Here is a 16531-nt window from a genome sequence, read left to right on the forward strand (position 1 = left end):
TAATCGGTCAAAGGCTTGAGCACAATCTTCAAACAAGCATGAATACGGTTTGTTCCAATTCAATATGAAGTTTGGCCAAGGGAGCTTGACACTTACTCTCTCATTCACCTTGCCCTTGGCACTTGAGTCTTTGCAATGCTTCAAACCGACAAGCCCATGATTCTTGTCAATATAAGGCATGAAGTATGGTTCATACTCGTCGGGAGACTTCCACTCACTAACTTCTTCTTCAATTTTGGTGATGATGATAGCACTTTGATTATTCAATCCTTCTAAGGTAGAAGGAGAATTCTCATAACATTGATGATCGGATACCTTAGGAGTTGAGATTGTGGGTGCCAAATCTCCACAAGCACGTTCATTTGCAAGTTTGTTCTTGAGCTTTTTCACCAAGTACCCTTTATATGATGATTTGACTTTTTGGAGAAGATCCACCATATCATCTCCAACAATCATAGGTTCCATGGTGGGTGCAAAAAGGTCTTCATGGTCAATAGGAGAGAGGAATTCATCTTCTTCATGGAAGCATACCTCAAACTTCTCAAGGATGGGCTCCTCAAGTGAGGCAATCTCACAACTCCATTCCTCTTCTTCATTGCAAGACACATATCCCGCATAAGCTTCTTCCATAGGCTTGTCATCATCGCTATCTCCATACGAATCATAGATAGGAGCTTCACTCCTCTTTATTAACTCTTTCTCCAACACCTCAATGTTCACATCAAATTATACACCCTCATACTCACAAAGGTTAAGAGTATTTGGCTTACTCAACCTCATATCTTCCTCATCAAATACCACACTTTCATACTCACAAGAGCTCAAGGAGATTGGCTCTTCCCACTTCACATCTTCTTCATCAAAGGTCATTCCTTCAAACTCGCATTCATGCTCTAAGGAATGGTGAGAGGTAGTTAATTGGGCTTCCTTCATTTGGGCAACTTGAATTGCCAACTCCTCACCATGGGTAACAATGCTTTGGAGAACATTGTTCCTATTTTGGCTCTCCTCTAGAATTTGTGTGAAGAAATTTTGTTGGTCTCCCATCATTTGGAGAACCATATCTTGAATGTCAAAGTTGGGCTCTTCTTTTTGTTGTGGGTGGGTGTGAAAGTGCTCATATTGTGGCATTTGGAATTGGTTGCAAAGTGAGTTTTGGGTGGGTGGTTGTTGTTGATATTGGATGTGGTGATTTTGGTGGGAAAAGTTGGGGTAGTAGTTAGGATTTTCATTGTATGATTTGTAAGGTAGGTTTGTGTTGACTTGCTCCTCAAACTCCCCATACCCATAGTCATACTCAAAAGATCCAACATATACTCCATATGTCAAGTCTTGGGTCATCATAGCTAAGACAAGGAAACAACTATAAGCATGGAAACTACACAAAAATGGTAAGAACGAACCTTGAGGAACAAGTTCCTCAAGGTGAAAGCAAAATCAAAATAGACAAACAAGTAAGAACTTAATCACATAGAACCATCCCCGGCAACGGCGCCATTTTTGATGTGAGCGTGTCGTTGTACACCCAATCAAACACATTTATAATACTCAACAAACAAATAGTTAGTGGTAAGTCGAGGTCGATCCATGGGACGGTGTGCTTTGGTTTCTAAGTCTATCTATCTCAATTTATGCTAGTGTCACAATTTGTTTGGGTTTGTAGTTGTGTTCTAGACTAATGCAAGCAATAAAGTATAACAAGCAATGAAATGAAGGATGTAAACAAATGACTAAAAGTGCTACGATATCATGGGTTCATGGGGGATTCATGGGAATTGATCATACAAACATGTTCACAAAGTTGCAAGCAATTAATGTTGTAGAGGAACCGAGTTGGTTTATGTCTTACGGTCCTTAGGAAGAGTTGGGTCCCGGAGCTGAATCGATTAGATTGTACAACACCTACAAGTCGACTTACTTTCCTCCTAATCACTTCTATGCATGGTCTAACAAGACTCGAGTTGGTTTATATCTTACAAGTCAAGTTGAATAGATAAGAGATGGTTATAAATGGAAGGATTCATAGGCTTAGCATTTCATCAAACATAACATGTGCATAGGTTGACATCACAACAAGCAAGCAAATTGATTATGAAAACATATTAAATTAAGCATGATTAATCCTCATGTTTGTTTCCCTTAATTACCCATTAATCCTAGCTAAAGGAAACTACTCACTCATTATCATGGAAAACATGTTAACAAGGTTGTCAATCATATTAACAAAGCAAAACATGATGAATAAATGAAGATGATTAACAATAATTAGAAAGGGATTAAGAGAATTATACCTAATGATGATTCCAAAATAATAATGCAAAGAATAATAGAAGTACTTGATGATTGATAGAATGTTGTCAATCTTCCAATAATAACCCAATAATCTTCAATTACCCAAAAGTAATAAACTTGAACAATAATTAAGGAAGTTAATGTGAAATTGTGGAAAGATTAAAGAGTAATCTAATCTAATCTACTCCTAATCTATTCTAAGAGGATTTTCTAATAAGAAGGCTTGATTCTAATCTAAAGGAACTTGGTTTAGGGAGCTTTACAAATGGGGTATATATAGTAGTACATCATTAGGTTAAGCAAGGGTAAATTAGTAAATAACAATGCTAATTGTTGAGTAGGGAAATGCTCCTCTCAAAGAAAGATGCTAGTCTCCTTTTTGCTAGTCTTCAAGAAATATGCGCGGATCTTGGATCAAGGAAGAGGACGTTTTGCACTGTGAAGGAATCCGAGCGGATTGTGGGTCGGGACGCTCGGACTGTAGCAGGGGAAGACGAGCGGATCAAGCACGGGACGCTCGGATCTTAAGGCAGTGTTCTTCTTCATTCTTGTCTGTCAAACCATCCGAGCGCCTTTGAAGGGGAGACGCTCGTCTTGCAGGAGACGAGCGGATTGGGTCTCGTGACGCTCGTCCTGGCGGACAGTTTCTCTATTTGAGCTCGGATTGTAAAACGGACGTCATTTTCTCATCCGGACTCCTATTGGAGTGATTCAAAAGCCTAGATCACTTGATTTTTCGATGCCGTTTCATCTAGCATACTTTCAGAGCCAAAGGATTAACTCTCGGTTTGGTTCCGAGCAATTTCTTCTTGTAATGTCTTCCTTCTCGTCATCCTTGCTTTTAAGCCTATGAGCCTTCTATATACTTTTTATTCCTACATCCTTGGTCACCATTCTTGCCTCCTCTTCATACTAGTCCATCTAATATCATCAATAAGCTTCCAAATATGCACGGGAGACGGGAATTTCCGCCCAATTATCTTCCTTCCTACAAACATACGAAATGCACTAGGAAAGCAAAATAGAAAGCATTTGACGGATAAAATGGCTATGGAATGTTATAATAGTATGCAAAATAGGTTCAATTAGGGGACTAAATGTGTGTAAATAATGTTCACATCAATCACCCAAAATTTTCGAACTTTCTGACTTGGCACACCTAGCATTAGGAATTTCTACCTCAGCTACAAAGGATTCACCATCTCTTTCGCTCACTCGCCTACCTCCTCTAGGATTTCCATACTCAGCTAAATGAATGGCCATGTCTTCAATAAGATGCCATCCCAAATTATCTTCAATATTTTTCTGAAATCTTCCTTTAGTGGCAACATCCAAAACGGCTCTCTGATTGCAATACAACCCATTGTAAAATTGGTTGCATAAGAACCATTGCTGGAAGCCATGATGAGGTACAAAGCGAACTAATTTCTTGAGCCTAGCCCAAGCTTCACTCAAATCTTCAATGGCCAATTGTGTGAAATTAGTGATTTGGCCTCTTAATGCATTGGTGTGCTGTGGTGGAAAGTACCTTCTGTAGAACGCTAATGCCAGAGAATTTCAGTCAGTTATACCAGCAGCTTCCTTATCCAGATCTTCCAACCACTTTCGGGCGTCATCAGTCAAAGAAAAAGGAAAAAGAATTTCTTTGACCCTATCTTGTGTCACCCCAGCAACTAAAGGAATGGCGGTGCAGTAATCAGTGAACAACTCCATATGCTTGCCCGGATCCTCACCCGCTACTCCCTTGAAAAGATTCTTCTCAACTAACTGAATCTAGGATGGATGAGTTCCAAAGGTACCAGCATCTGTAGTAGGAAGCAGGAAACCCTTGGGTAAGGAATCTACAGTAGGGTGACTAGCGATGTTAGGCATTTTAGCAAATGAATTGTAAGAACAACAGATATTTCAGTGCCCTCTTCTAGGACGGATCACCTGCAAAACAACTATAGCACTAGAGAAAAATATAAGAACTGTCTCAAGGAATAAATTCCTTGAGACTAGAGACAAACTTAATATAAAGCAAACAAAATAGAACCGTCTCCCCAGCAACGGCGCCAAAATTTGACACAGTTGTCGCAACCCTATCAATAATAAAACCAACCGATCTCTATAAAATGTAGTAGAGGCAGTCGGGTATCGAATCTACAGGGAGATAGGAATATTGTATGCTAAACTAAGTCTGCCTAAGTAACCGTTTCTTTGGGGTTGATTGTTTATTCTAAACTACGGAGAAAAAGAGGAAAAGGAACAGTAAAGAGACAAATAATAAGTTCTAAAGAAATTACCAAAAGGAGAGAAACAGCTAGGGCAGTCGGTTCACCATGGTTTTCTAGGGATCCAATCTAAGGTCAAAGGTCGGCTTAAACTCGGTCTTCAGGGTAGTGAAAAGGTCCTTTCGGTCCGCTATTCGCCCTAAAACATTACTAACTTAGCTTCCTCCCTCATTAGAATGTCCTAATGTTCACTGTAGGTCTTACCCCTTCCAATCTTCCGATCTAGGTCAAGGCGTACCAAATCAACTAGCTAAATGCATCGACTCAAGCAACTAATTGCTATTAAATGCGGTGATTAACAGCACAAACCTAATTCTAGCCAAGCCTAATCACCTAGTCTTAACCTTCCTAATTACCATGGCTCCCCTATGCCCTAGCATAAGCAGATTAGCTATACATAATGAAAGTTGAGAAATCAATGATAAAAAGCGAAATAATTAAGTTGAACATGATAATAAGAAGATGCATTACGAACCTTAATACTAGAAATAGATTACTGAAGGAAAGAAGAGTTAAAGCAATAGAGCAAAGAGATGATAGGAACAAGAACAATTGCAATAAAAGGAAATTAAAGATGGAAAAATACCAATACAATCAATCGGAGAGAAAAGAGTTTTAGGTCTAAGGAGTAGAAAGCCAGAGCGAGAGATAGATAGCTCTCTCTCGTCCTCCTGCCCTCTTCTTATTTATTCTAAGATAGAACTAAAATATCCAAAAGGTAAATCTAAAAGACTACGTAGAAAATATTCTAATCGTCAAAACTACTCGATTGAGTGAAAACAAACTACTCGATCGAGAAAAGTAAAGGTCAAACATCTCGATCGAGCAAAGCAGGTACTCGTTCCAGGAACTCAATAAACACCCTTTTCGATCGAGCAAAGTAAATACTCGATCGAGGGTTCTCAGCATCAAAGAGTACTCGATCGACTAGTTTTAGCAGTCAACTTAGTCGATCAGGTTAGCTAGCATTGTATTAGCATTGATGAACTCTAAACAACTTCCGAAGCGACTTCGTGCATCCCTAGGTGACAAATTCCGGGCTCCGATTCTTCTATCTCCAAAATGCATGCAAACGGGACAGGTTCAGGCTTGATTATTCCACTACTACAGAAACGGATTCTTGCGACGCATTTTAACCCCCTATTGCAACGCTAAATAGCGCCGGAAGGGGTTATACTGACGCTTTTATATGCGCCGCATTTGCCTGTGCCGCTACCCCCTTTTGCGACGCTATTTTATTGCGTCGGTAAAGCTAAAGTATAGCGCCGCAAAAATTAATGCGCTATTTTTTGTGCTATAGCAGCGCTTTTCGAGCGCATCAACTAATATGTCACCTATCATCTATTATGCACAATTATGCTTTTATCCAGGCGCGTTTTTGCGTTGCTTTTATACTACAATCAACAATATTATTTATTACACCTGCATTTCCTATATACTATATTACCTTCTGAACAAACATATTTCTTGTCCCGGAATTACACACACAACTTTTCTAGAAACAAACATATCTTCTTATTAAATAACTTTAATGTCAAATACATGTGTCCGAACCCTATAAAAATAAATGTATCTCAAATAAAAAATACATCAAAAAAATATCCAACTATCCAAACACAAAGTTCTTTATTATTCGCAGCCAACAGTAGCAAGTGACTATTTGTGACATCTTAGAAATACATATCTTCGGTGCCCGCTAAACAATCCTTGCGATAAAGCTTGAGCTAGACGATACATAAAGCACCTCGAACATAACATAGGATTACTGAAAATTCAAGTGAAAACAATGTAAGTCGTTAATCAAATTTACATCCCCATTCATCATAAGCATGAGATATTACCATTATTGACAAAAGAAGCAAGAAAGCACTTTAAAAGTTCAAAAGGAGAGAAAAGACATGACACCAAGAGAAGATGAGATGATCAAGAGATTAAAAAGAATTCTTACCTTACTATTAATTGTCGTGATCAGACTCTCCTTCTGAGCTAGACTCATCAGAGCTAGATTCACTCGACTCAAGATCACTTAAGGTAAAACCCTCGGTATTTCTCAACTTCCTTTTTAGCTTGGTAATAGTGTTTCCTTGTCTTTCGATACGATTATCCATTGTTTCTATTTTGTCCTTTAGTTGACTAATAAGATACATGGATGCGTATACCAAATCTTCATAGATGCGTGCATGACTCTTAGTGCCAGAGGTATGAATTGGCTTTGTCTTTGCCTTCTTATGTGAAAACCTACTCTTTGCACTTCTTTTCTGCCATATCATAAAAAATACTATTAGTGTCGGTGCAAGACCAGTTCATTGACCTTAACCAATTTTCATTCCATTATGAACCTTATCAACATTCCACTTCTAAGATTATGGCCTTTGGTAGTTTTGGGCGCTATTCAGATAAAATAGGAAATGGTCCTCTTAAAAATAAGGCATTTATAATTTTGTAAATAAATAAAAACATACTTGTCCTTCATCTGATCTCCAAAAGTTAACAATACTTATCCATTGGTCGTTTACCACATCCTGTAGGACGTTATTCTGCAACTCTGTTATGTTTGCATCATCTGAATAATGCTTTCCTTTTAAAAGACACTTATAGTCTCTCCATTTATGGCCTATTGATTTCAATATCCATTTCTCGAGTATCTTCGCATAAAGAAACCTTTTCTGCATATGCCATATAGACAAGAAAAATGTTTATTGTGATAAGAAGAAAAAAAGTTTATATTGTGATAAGAAAAAAAAAGTTATGTAAACCAAATATATACAATAATGGTGCTAAAACAAAGTTTTGAATCCCTTACCTGAACTTCTTTCAGAATCAAGGTCTGATTGTTTCCCTTGTTAAACTGAAAAAAAAATTCAGATGAAATTCAGATCCATCACTTGTCAAACTGAAAAATAGTTTCACATGAATTGTAAAAGATGTAATCAATGGCAATGATGAAAAACAATCTACAAACTACTTACAAATAAGAGTCATTTTCTCTAAAACAAATAATATTCACCAAATAAACATAACTAAAAAGATCAAACACACATGAGAAAATGTGCATCAGTAAACAGTCAAACATTCATCAGGGCAAAGTTGACGGCGGCTTGACACTCGTATTATCAATAACAGCGAGAAAGAAAGGAAAAATGGACTCAGGGTAAAAAGTAAGTCATATTACATTCAAAATTGAAATTAAAATCTATAAATTTAAATCAAAACCTCTAAACTGTAACAAAACCAGAAAAAGAGGCAGCAGATTCTAAAATCTATGTAATGCCAAGCTAAATTAAACTGCATCTTGCCAGACCAAGAATTGCGGATGTACTTGCTAGTTGAGAGCGTAGGTTTGGAATTATTGCTAGAGTGATCAATCATGGCTCAACTTTCATCAAAATTTGAAAATGAACTCATGTATTAGGGGTTATGACTTATAGGCATAAGGGTTTGTTTCAGCAATGTGCCCGTCGCAAGTCAGTCTTCAGAACATGAACAACATAGCTATAATTATATCATTAAACAGTCCATCTCATTATAGACGACCGTTTATAACTATATATTAATAGTGACCCTCTCACAAAATTAAAGTGGGGGATAAGTGGCGGTATCCATTTCATTCCCACCCACTTGCGCTACCCACTTTCATTTGTGAGAGAGACAATATCCGTTTATAGCTGTAGACGGATAATGTCCGTCTAAAAGGAGAATTTGTGTTGATCATTAAGTAAGGACATTGTTTCAGTTTCAAAAAGGCGTATATGACCAAAGACAATCACTTGGCTGCTCTATTGATGATTACCCATTTGTATACATAATAACCCCAAATAATTAGATAAAGTAAGTCATATTACATTCAAAATTGGTTCAAATTAGAGTAAAAGAATAGCAAACATGATGAGTATTATATGAAATCAAGACCTATAAATAGAACCCTGATACGTGCATTTTATATAGTCTTTTTAGCCTATTTTATGCACGTATTTCTATGCTTTTATCGTAGTTTTATGCTACGAAATGCCCCGAATATGCTACTTTGGGTTATTTTGTCTTATTTGCAGGAATGAACCATAAAGTAGCGGAATCAAGTCATTTACCGTCCATTTTGCATGCATTTGGAGGAAGAGTAGATTTGGAGCGGGAAATGTTGCTGTCTTGGGATGCGTGAAGGTGTTTCGGGAGCTAAAAGGACGAGTCAAGGCAAACTAATCAAATTTTAAGTCATTGAAGTCAAAGATCCACTCGATCAAGTGCTATTCTAGTCGATCGAGTGGTTTAGGAGTCAATAATGAGTCGATCGAGCTCTATTTCAGTCGATCGACCGGTTTCTTTTATAGCCTTTCTCGATCGAACAGTGTCCTTCCTCGATCGAGCTGTTTCCTGGCTGAGTTTGCTCGATCGAGTGATGTATCTACTCGATCGAGTGGACTTTGCTACGGGTTGGGCTTTTTAGTTAATTTTCCGTCATTAGGTTTAATCCTATTCCTAATTTCTTATAAATAGGAAGCTTTAGGAGTCATTTAGGTATCTCTTTTATCCGGAGAGACCCTAATTCTCTCTTTTCTTTCCCTTGTCACGTTAATTATTCTTACTGTCGTTCTCCCATTTACGGATCTTAATCTAGTAATTCTTCTTCCCTTTTTCTTCTTCCCTTTTAATGTTTATTTGTTATTATTTATTTTATTCTTGTTTCCCCCATTCCCATGAGTAGCTAATTCCCTTAGTATGTTAGGATTAGGGAAGTCGTGGTAGCGATGCTTTAACTGTATTAAATAGATTAGACCTGCGATAGGAATTGTATTAGGCAATTTATTTGTTATCTGGTCGAATGTATGCATGCAGGAGACCCATAATTCTAGTTAACCCCGACCTAGATCGAAAGATTGGAAGGGAAGGCTTGCTTAGTTACAATAGGGTATTGCAGTGAGGGCGGAAGTTAAGCTGTTTACACTCTAGGGCGGTTTAAGGACCGAAAGGTGACGACCATAGCTCTTCTTATTAATAGTCTAATCGCCTTAATATTCTGGATATAATAGATCTGATAGCTGCCACGGTGGACCGACTCTTAGCATACTTCTTTCTCTTACTGTTAATTCTTTTCCCTTGCCTTAATTTCTAGTTTAGTTGAATCAATCAAAACCCCCATTAGTGACATTTAGACAGATAAATAGACAAATAGATAGTACACCGCCTCCCTGTGGAGATCGACCCTACTTACCGCTGACTTCTGTTAGCAGTAATCTAGGTATTTTATTTTTGGTGTAGAAACGACCGCATCAAATTTTGGCGCCGTTGCCGGGGAGGCAATCTATTTATTTATTTGTTTAATTTTATCTGTTTTTTTTAGCCTCGGGGATTTTTCCTTGAGGCCATTTTAATCTTTTGTTTAGTCTTTGTTTTGATAGGCCTTACGGGTACTACCTAGACAGTTCTAGGTGAAAGATAGTCAAAGGGAAGGCTTGAGTACCTTTGACCCACCACCGATGTCCCATTTTATGGAAGGACGGTGATTTCTGCGGGAGATGTGGTTCTGCTCGAGCGAGCACAATGCAGCTGTAGTTGTGCCGCCACATCCGCCCTATCAATGGCCACCGCAACAAAATCCCCCTGATATACAAGAAGAAGACATTGCGGAGCTGAAATTCTTGATGGAGGAACTTGCATTCCAAGTGCAAGAATATGTCTCGCGATTTGATGAGCTCGAGTCTGCAGTTGCTCAATTAGCAAAGTGAGATGGAGAGAGAAGAGATCGCGGATCGACATATTTGATGAGAACGCTTGTATCACAAATGCAAGAGAGTGATAGATATATGGACGCTCGAATCCCTCGAATCGGAGTCACAAATAGCTCGGTTAGCGGTGAGATGCAAGAAGAAGAGGTTTATCTTCCGAGAGCGGTTTTCTCGTAAGGAAACCGTGTTGCCCAATGATGAGGATGACTTCTATGACTCGGACGACGAGTTCCTATCATATTTCACCGCCCACGCGAAGATTTCACAGACGGGAGGAATCACTCGATCGAGTGACAATTATTGGTCGATCGAGTGACTTTCGGAAGAACTTGCTCGATCGAGTGAACATTCTACTCGATCGAGTGGCATGCAGGAGGATAGTTCTCGATCGAGTGATTATGCCACTCGATCGAGTGAATCTTGAGGAAGAGATTGGTCGATCGAGTAGTAATCTCGCTCGATCGACCGATTTGGTCATTGGGAGCTGTAATTCGTCATTTGGGCTTGATTTAGATGACGACTTTGATGATGACAACGGTTATGGTGAGTCTCCCTTATTCAAGGCCGAGAAATTTGGATGCGCTTGAGGTGAGATTTACGGGACGGATTCCACCGAGGGCGACAAGGACGGTGAGTCGGTAATTACTCCTAGCACGGAAGAGGTAATGAATTCTTTTATCTATGATTCCGTCATTAAGAGTGATCAACTTTGAGGTAGTAAGCGGTAATTTTATTATTATTTGTAAATTGCCTCGTCTTATTCATGCTTCCTTTTTCAAAGCTATACCCCCTCATATGTGGACGCATAAATTAGCAATTTCTCACCATCCTTGTCATTTTAAAATTGTTAATCTAATTGGGAGCCCTAAATTATTGACAATTGCTCCCGCGCTCCTTTATTTGGTGGATAAATTTAGGAGCGCCCATAGGAAATTTGTTAGACTTAAATGTCTACATATCTTTATTTCCTACTTTGCTATTCCACTTTTGTGCTACTTATGCTTTTGTGTAGCACATGCGCAGATGTATGATTTGATGTTGCGCGCTTTGAGTTGCTTTGATTGTAACTAATTATAGTGGCTCGAAGAAAAGAAGGTCGATTTGGGACTGATGAAGCTAGCGCTACCCGGGAGGCAACCCGGCAATTTTATTTTTGCATTTTATTTCATTTAAGTTGTAATAAATGGTTTTATACCATAAAACTTCCTCAGTATGCTTGTTTGGTTAGTTGCGGGCTGTTTCAATTGCATTTTGCAGGAATTCATCGAGCATCACTCGATCGAGTGGTTTTGCTTACTCGATCGAACACTGTAGCAAGGGGATTCACTCGATCGACTGATTAATCACTCGATCGAGTGCCTGCAGAAAGGAAACTACTTGATCGACTGGTGCACCATTCGATCGAGCAGTTTTGAATGCCCATTTCACTCGATCGACTACTGTTCAACTGCTATCGAGTGCTATTGACTTGGATTAGCTTCCTGAGACGGTTTTTCCGGGCCCTTAGCAACCTCCCATTTCATGGTCGGTTTGGGGAGGTCCCCTTATTCGCGCAATTTTGTGAGTTTTCCGCTTTTACTCTTTTCTTCCTTTAGTTTGCATTTTCCTTTCCATGTTTTGGTACAATGGAGGCATTGTACAGTTTGGTTTGGGGAGGTTATGCATCCATATCCGTGTCTGCATATTGTTTTTATTGTATTTCAGTAATCACGTTTAATTTTCTGCTTGCATCGTTGTTTATTTTCATTTAAATCAAAAAAAAAAAAAAAAAATTGTTGAAATTCAAAAAAATATTCACGTTTATTTTAGCATATAGGTTGAGTCGGAACGGTAGATTTCAATGATGATATTGCACTACAACTGTCTTTTGCTTAAGCCTTGCATTGAACTTTTATCTTTAGCATTGTCTTATTGCATAATCTACGAATTAATGTTAAAATTTAGCTGAACATATAGACTTGACCTGAAATTTTGGCAACCTACTTATAATTTCTAAGATTTAGAGCCTTATAAACTGGTGTCATTTATGACCAGTTTCATGTAGGATTGTGAGTAGTTACTCCTTGCATATCATGTATCATTAATTTGCACGTATATGAAATTCAATTGCTTTTTGCTGTCATACATTCGGGTTAGTGGTTGGCGTCACATGCAGGGAGGTGCTTACATTTTCCCTTTCTTTCATTTTTACCCATAAACTCCACATTAGCCAAATTTGCCAGTTGACCCTTAGCTACATTCCAAATTTAGCCTGCCCTGTCAAGCTAGTTTAGTGTATGTTTTGCGGTATATTGTCTATTGTATCAAATTTTGGCTCATATCATATTGATTTGGAGTTGGTAATTTATGAAGAAAGGAGGTTGATGAGAAAAAATAAGACGTGAAAAAGAAAAAAAAAGAGAAAATGAAAATGATGTGAAATGGAAAGAAGAAAAATCGAAGAAAAAACCGAAAAAAAAAAAGGAAAAAAAAGAAATAGAAAAAAAAAAGATGTTGGTTGGTTGACAGTTTCCACTCCTATGTTCTATCTTACATTATTTGAGGAGTGAGTTCGGTTTGGTTTGGTGAGTTTTATGCCAAATGAAGGGCATTGTGCTTATTTCATAATTGAGTTGGAAATGGATATGTTTCATATGGTTTTGTTTAGGTACTAGCTTGATCACCTATACCCCCACATTCCCATAAATGTTTTGCCTTTTCTTACCCATTGCCTCACTTTACCATATTTTTGTAAGCCCTCGGCTGTGACAGGACCTTGTTTGGTTGGAATGTATGTTTGGTAGCTAGAATTGTCTATCATATTAGTTGCATGCATGTTTATGTGGGTCGTAGTTTAGGTGAGCAACTATTCCTCTTCCTCTCTTACATATATATTTGTTTACCCTTTGCTTCATGAGAGAAAGAGTGACCCGTGAGAGTCCATTATTTAAGGTCTTGCAAGGTCGACGGTTCAGCTTTATTATAGACATCTTATAACTCGTTTGCATTTGATTGTTTGCTATAAGTGTTAGTTTGTTCGCATTAAATTGGCTTAAGTGGGCATTTGTAGCTAGCTACGAGTTATTTTTCCGTTCCATTAGCGTATAGTTTTGAGTTTACTCGGGGACGAGTAAAGGTTTGGTTTGGGAGATTTGATACGTGCATTTTATATAGTCTTTTTAGCCTATTTTATGCACGTATTTCTATGCTTTTATCGTAGTTTTATGCTACGAAATGCCCCGAATATGCTACTTTGGGTTATTTTGTCTTATTTGCAGGAATGAACCATAAAGTAGCGGAATCAAGTCATTTACCGTCCATTTTGCATGCATTTGGAGGAAGAGTAGATTTGGAGCGGGAAATGTTCTTGTCTTGGGATGCGTGAAGGTGTTTCGGGAGCTAAAAGGACGAGTCAAGGCAAACTAATCAAATTTTAAGTCATTGAAGTCAAAGATCCACTCGATCAAGTGCTATTCTAGTCGATCGAGTGGTTTAGGAGTCAATAATGAGTCGATCGAGCTCTATTTCAGTCGATCGACCGGTTTCTTTTATAGCCTTGCTCGATCGAACAGTGTCCTTCCTCGATCGAGCTGTTTCCTGGCTGAGTTTGCTCGATCGAGTGATGTATCTACTCGATCGAGTGGACTTTGCTACGGGTTGGGCTTTTTAGTTAATTTTCCGTCATTAGGTTTAATCCTATTCCTAATTTCTTATAAATAGGAAGCTTTAGGAGTCATTTAGGTATCTCTTTTATCCGGAGAGACCCTAATTCTCTCTTTTCTTTCCCTTGTCACGTTACACTGTTACTGTCGTTCTCCCATTTACGGATCTTAATCTAGTAATTCTTCTTCCCTTTTTCTTCTTCCCTTTTAATGTTTATTTGTTATTATTTATTTTATTCTTGTTTCCCCCATTCCCATGAGTAGCTAATTCCCTTAGTATGTTAGGATTAGGGAAGCCGTGGTAGCGATGCTTTAAGTGTATTAAATAGATTAGACTGCGACGGGGAATTGTATTAGGCAATTTATTTGTTATCCGGTCGAATGTATGCATGCGGGAGACCCATAATTCTAGTTAACCCCGACCTAGATCGAAAGATTGGAAGGGAAGGCTTGCTTAGTTACAATAGGGTATTGCGGTGAGGCGGAAGTTAAGTCATTTTTACACTCTAGGGCGGTTTAAGGACCGAAAGGTGACGACCATAGCTCTTCTTATTAATAGTCTAATCGCCTTAATATTCTGGATATAATAGATCTGATAGCTGCCACGGTGGACCGACTCTTAGCATACTTCTTTCTCTTACTGTTAATTCTTTTCCCTTGCCTTAATTTCTAGTTTAGTTGAATCAATCAAAACCCCCATTAGTGACATTTAGACAGATAAATAGACAAATAGATAGTACACCGCCTCCCTGTGGAGATCGACCCTACTTACCGCTGACTTCTGTTAGCAGTAATCTAGGTATTTTATTTTTGGTGTAGAAACGACTGCATCAAACCCCAATAATCAAGAAGGAAGACTAAAAAAATTGGAGCAAAATTAACAACCAATTTGTTCACAAGCAAAAACGTAATGATATTGAATCATGAATCATCAAACTTTAATACCTGAATATGTGATATAGCTTCTTCTTCGTCGTTCGCCGTTCACAATTAGATTACCTTCAATCTGCTTCTTGTTCGCCGTTCACAAGAATAGGCAGAGTTTTTTCTTTATTTTTTTTTTAATTCAAGGGTTTTATTAATGACAGGGTTTGGCACGGGTTTAGCGCTGTAATTTTAGTGCGCGTTTTTTATTTTTTGGGCTTAGTGTAGCACTTTTGTAAGGCGCTCTATAATAGCGCTGCATAGTTTGGTTTTAATAATCTTGTATCAGCATTTTTTTTATAAGCGCCTGGAGGTAAGCGCCTCTATATACCATTTTTGTAGTAGTGTTCTCCTCTCTGGTTCATACCTGCAAATAATACAAGACAAACCAAAGTAGACTATTCGGGGGCATTTGTAGCTAGAGGCTACATAAATAACATAGAAATACGTGCAAATATAGGGTAAAAAACTTATATAAAATGCACGCATCAGCCACACCAAGGTGATGACAATTTTTGTTCCCACTAGGAAAAATCCAAAATGACAATTAGCATAGCATTGCATGCATAGCCTTGTGGCCAAACTTATCCCATTAATTTGACTGATTTGGGGAAGTTTAGTCACAAGAAATACGAGTTAATCTAAATTAGCTCTCCGAACAATAGAAGCATGCATCATCTAGAATAGTTTAGCTTAAATCATTTTGTAATATATACCAAGTAGTATGCATTTAGTGTAGATTCATGCATTTCATGTCATTGCATTTGCACAATTTCTTATCGTTTTGTCCATTGAGGACAATGTCCATATTAAGTGTGGGGATGAGAAATTCTTGTTGGAATATATGTCCTCCGACAATAATGCGATCACAATTGTCGATCATATTGATCACATATTTAAATCTCATTACAAGAATACGGAAGGGATGATACATTATATATATAGTCAACTGATCCACACATATCGGTAATGATTGGCTGGCTAGAGTTTGACATTACTGTCGTGCGACGGTGGTGATCAGTTGATCCCTTGAGGTCACACCTAAAGGACGATTCCCTTAATTGAAAAGGCTAATTAATTGTATGACGATACAGATTAATTAATTCCTTAAAATTGAACAAATTATTATAAGAGAGAGAAAAATGACATCTTATTATAATGTGATTAAATGAGATTTCATTCAGTAATTTAAGAAGTTATATTACTAAAATTAATCGGTGTTTGTGAAACACGCGAGATGAGAATGATAAGTCAGTTATAATTACAAGATGTTGTTAATTATACTAACTAGTAATTAAATGACCATTTTATGAGAAAGTAATTTTAAATTACTAGTCAATTTGTTAAATATGATTTATTTAATTTGTAAATGATATTTAATTTGTTAAATATGCATTTTAAATTAAAACATGACATATGACATGTCACATGTCACATGACATACAATTGTACAATTGACAAAAATAAAATGGATTCCATATTACACTATAGAAACCGAAAATTGGTGGGCTATATGAGAAGTTTTGTCTTTTTCCATTTGTCTTATTCATTTGTCCATAACACTTGATAGTGACATGACCATGCAAAAAGACTTACACATTTGTCTTGTGAAGACAAAAAAAAAAAATGGTCATAAGACCATATAATGCCACCGGTTTTGGGAGGGGATTTTCGAGAGAGT

At 37.8% G+C, this 16531-nt stretch overlaps 1 long non-coding RNA gene across 1 annotated transcript; it reads right to left on the reverse strand.

Moving 5' to 3' along the window:
• Window positions 1–6132: 6132 nt before the first annotated feature.
• Window positions 6133–15020, reverse strand: LOC141614984 (uncharacterized). The gene is made up of 5 exons (XR_012529524.1): window positions 14872–15020; window positions 7369–7413; window positions 7028–7231; window positions 6514–6823; window positions 6133–6330 (listed from the first exon to the last, which is right to left on the reverse strand). It is a non-coding gene; the product is annotated as an uncharacterized LOC141614984 (long non-coding RNA).
• Window positions 15021–16531: the final 1511 nt, after the last annotated feature.

The sequence above is a fragment of the Silene latifolia genome, chromosome 11, assembly GCF_048544455.1.
Source record: "Silene latifolia isolate original U9 population chromosome 11, ASM4854445v1, whole genome shotgun sequence".
In the NCBI taxonomy this organism is placed as follows: domain Eukaryota; kingdom Viridiplantae; phylum Streptophyta; class Magnoliopsida; order Caryophyllales; family Caryophyllaceae; genus Silene; species Silene latifolia.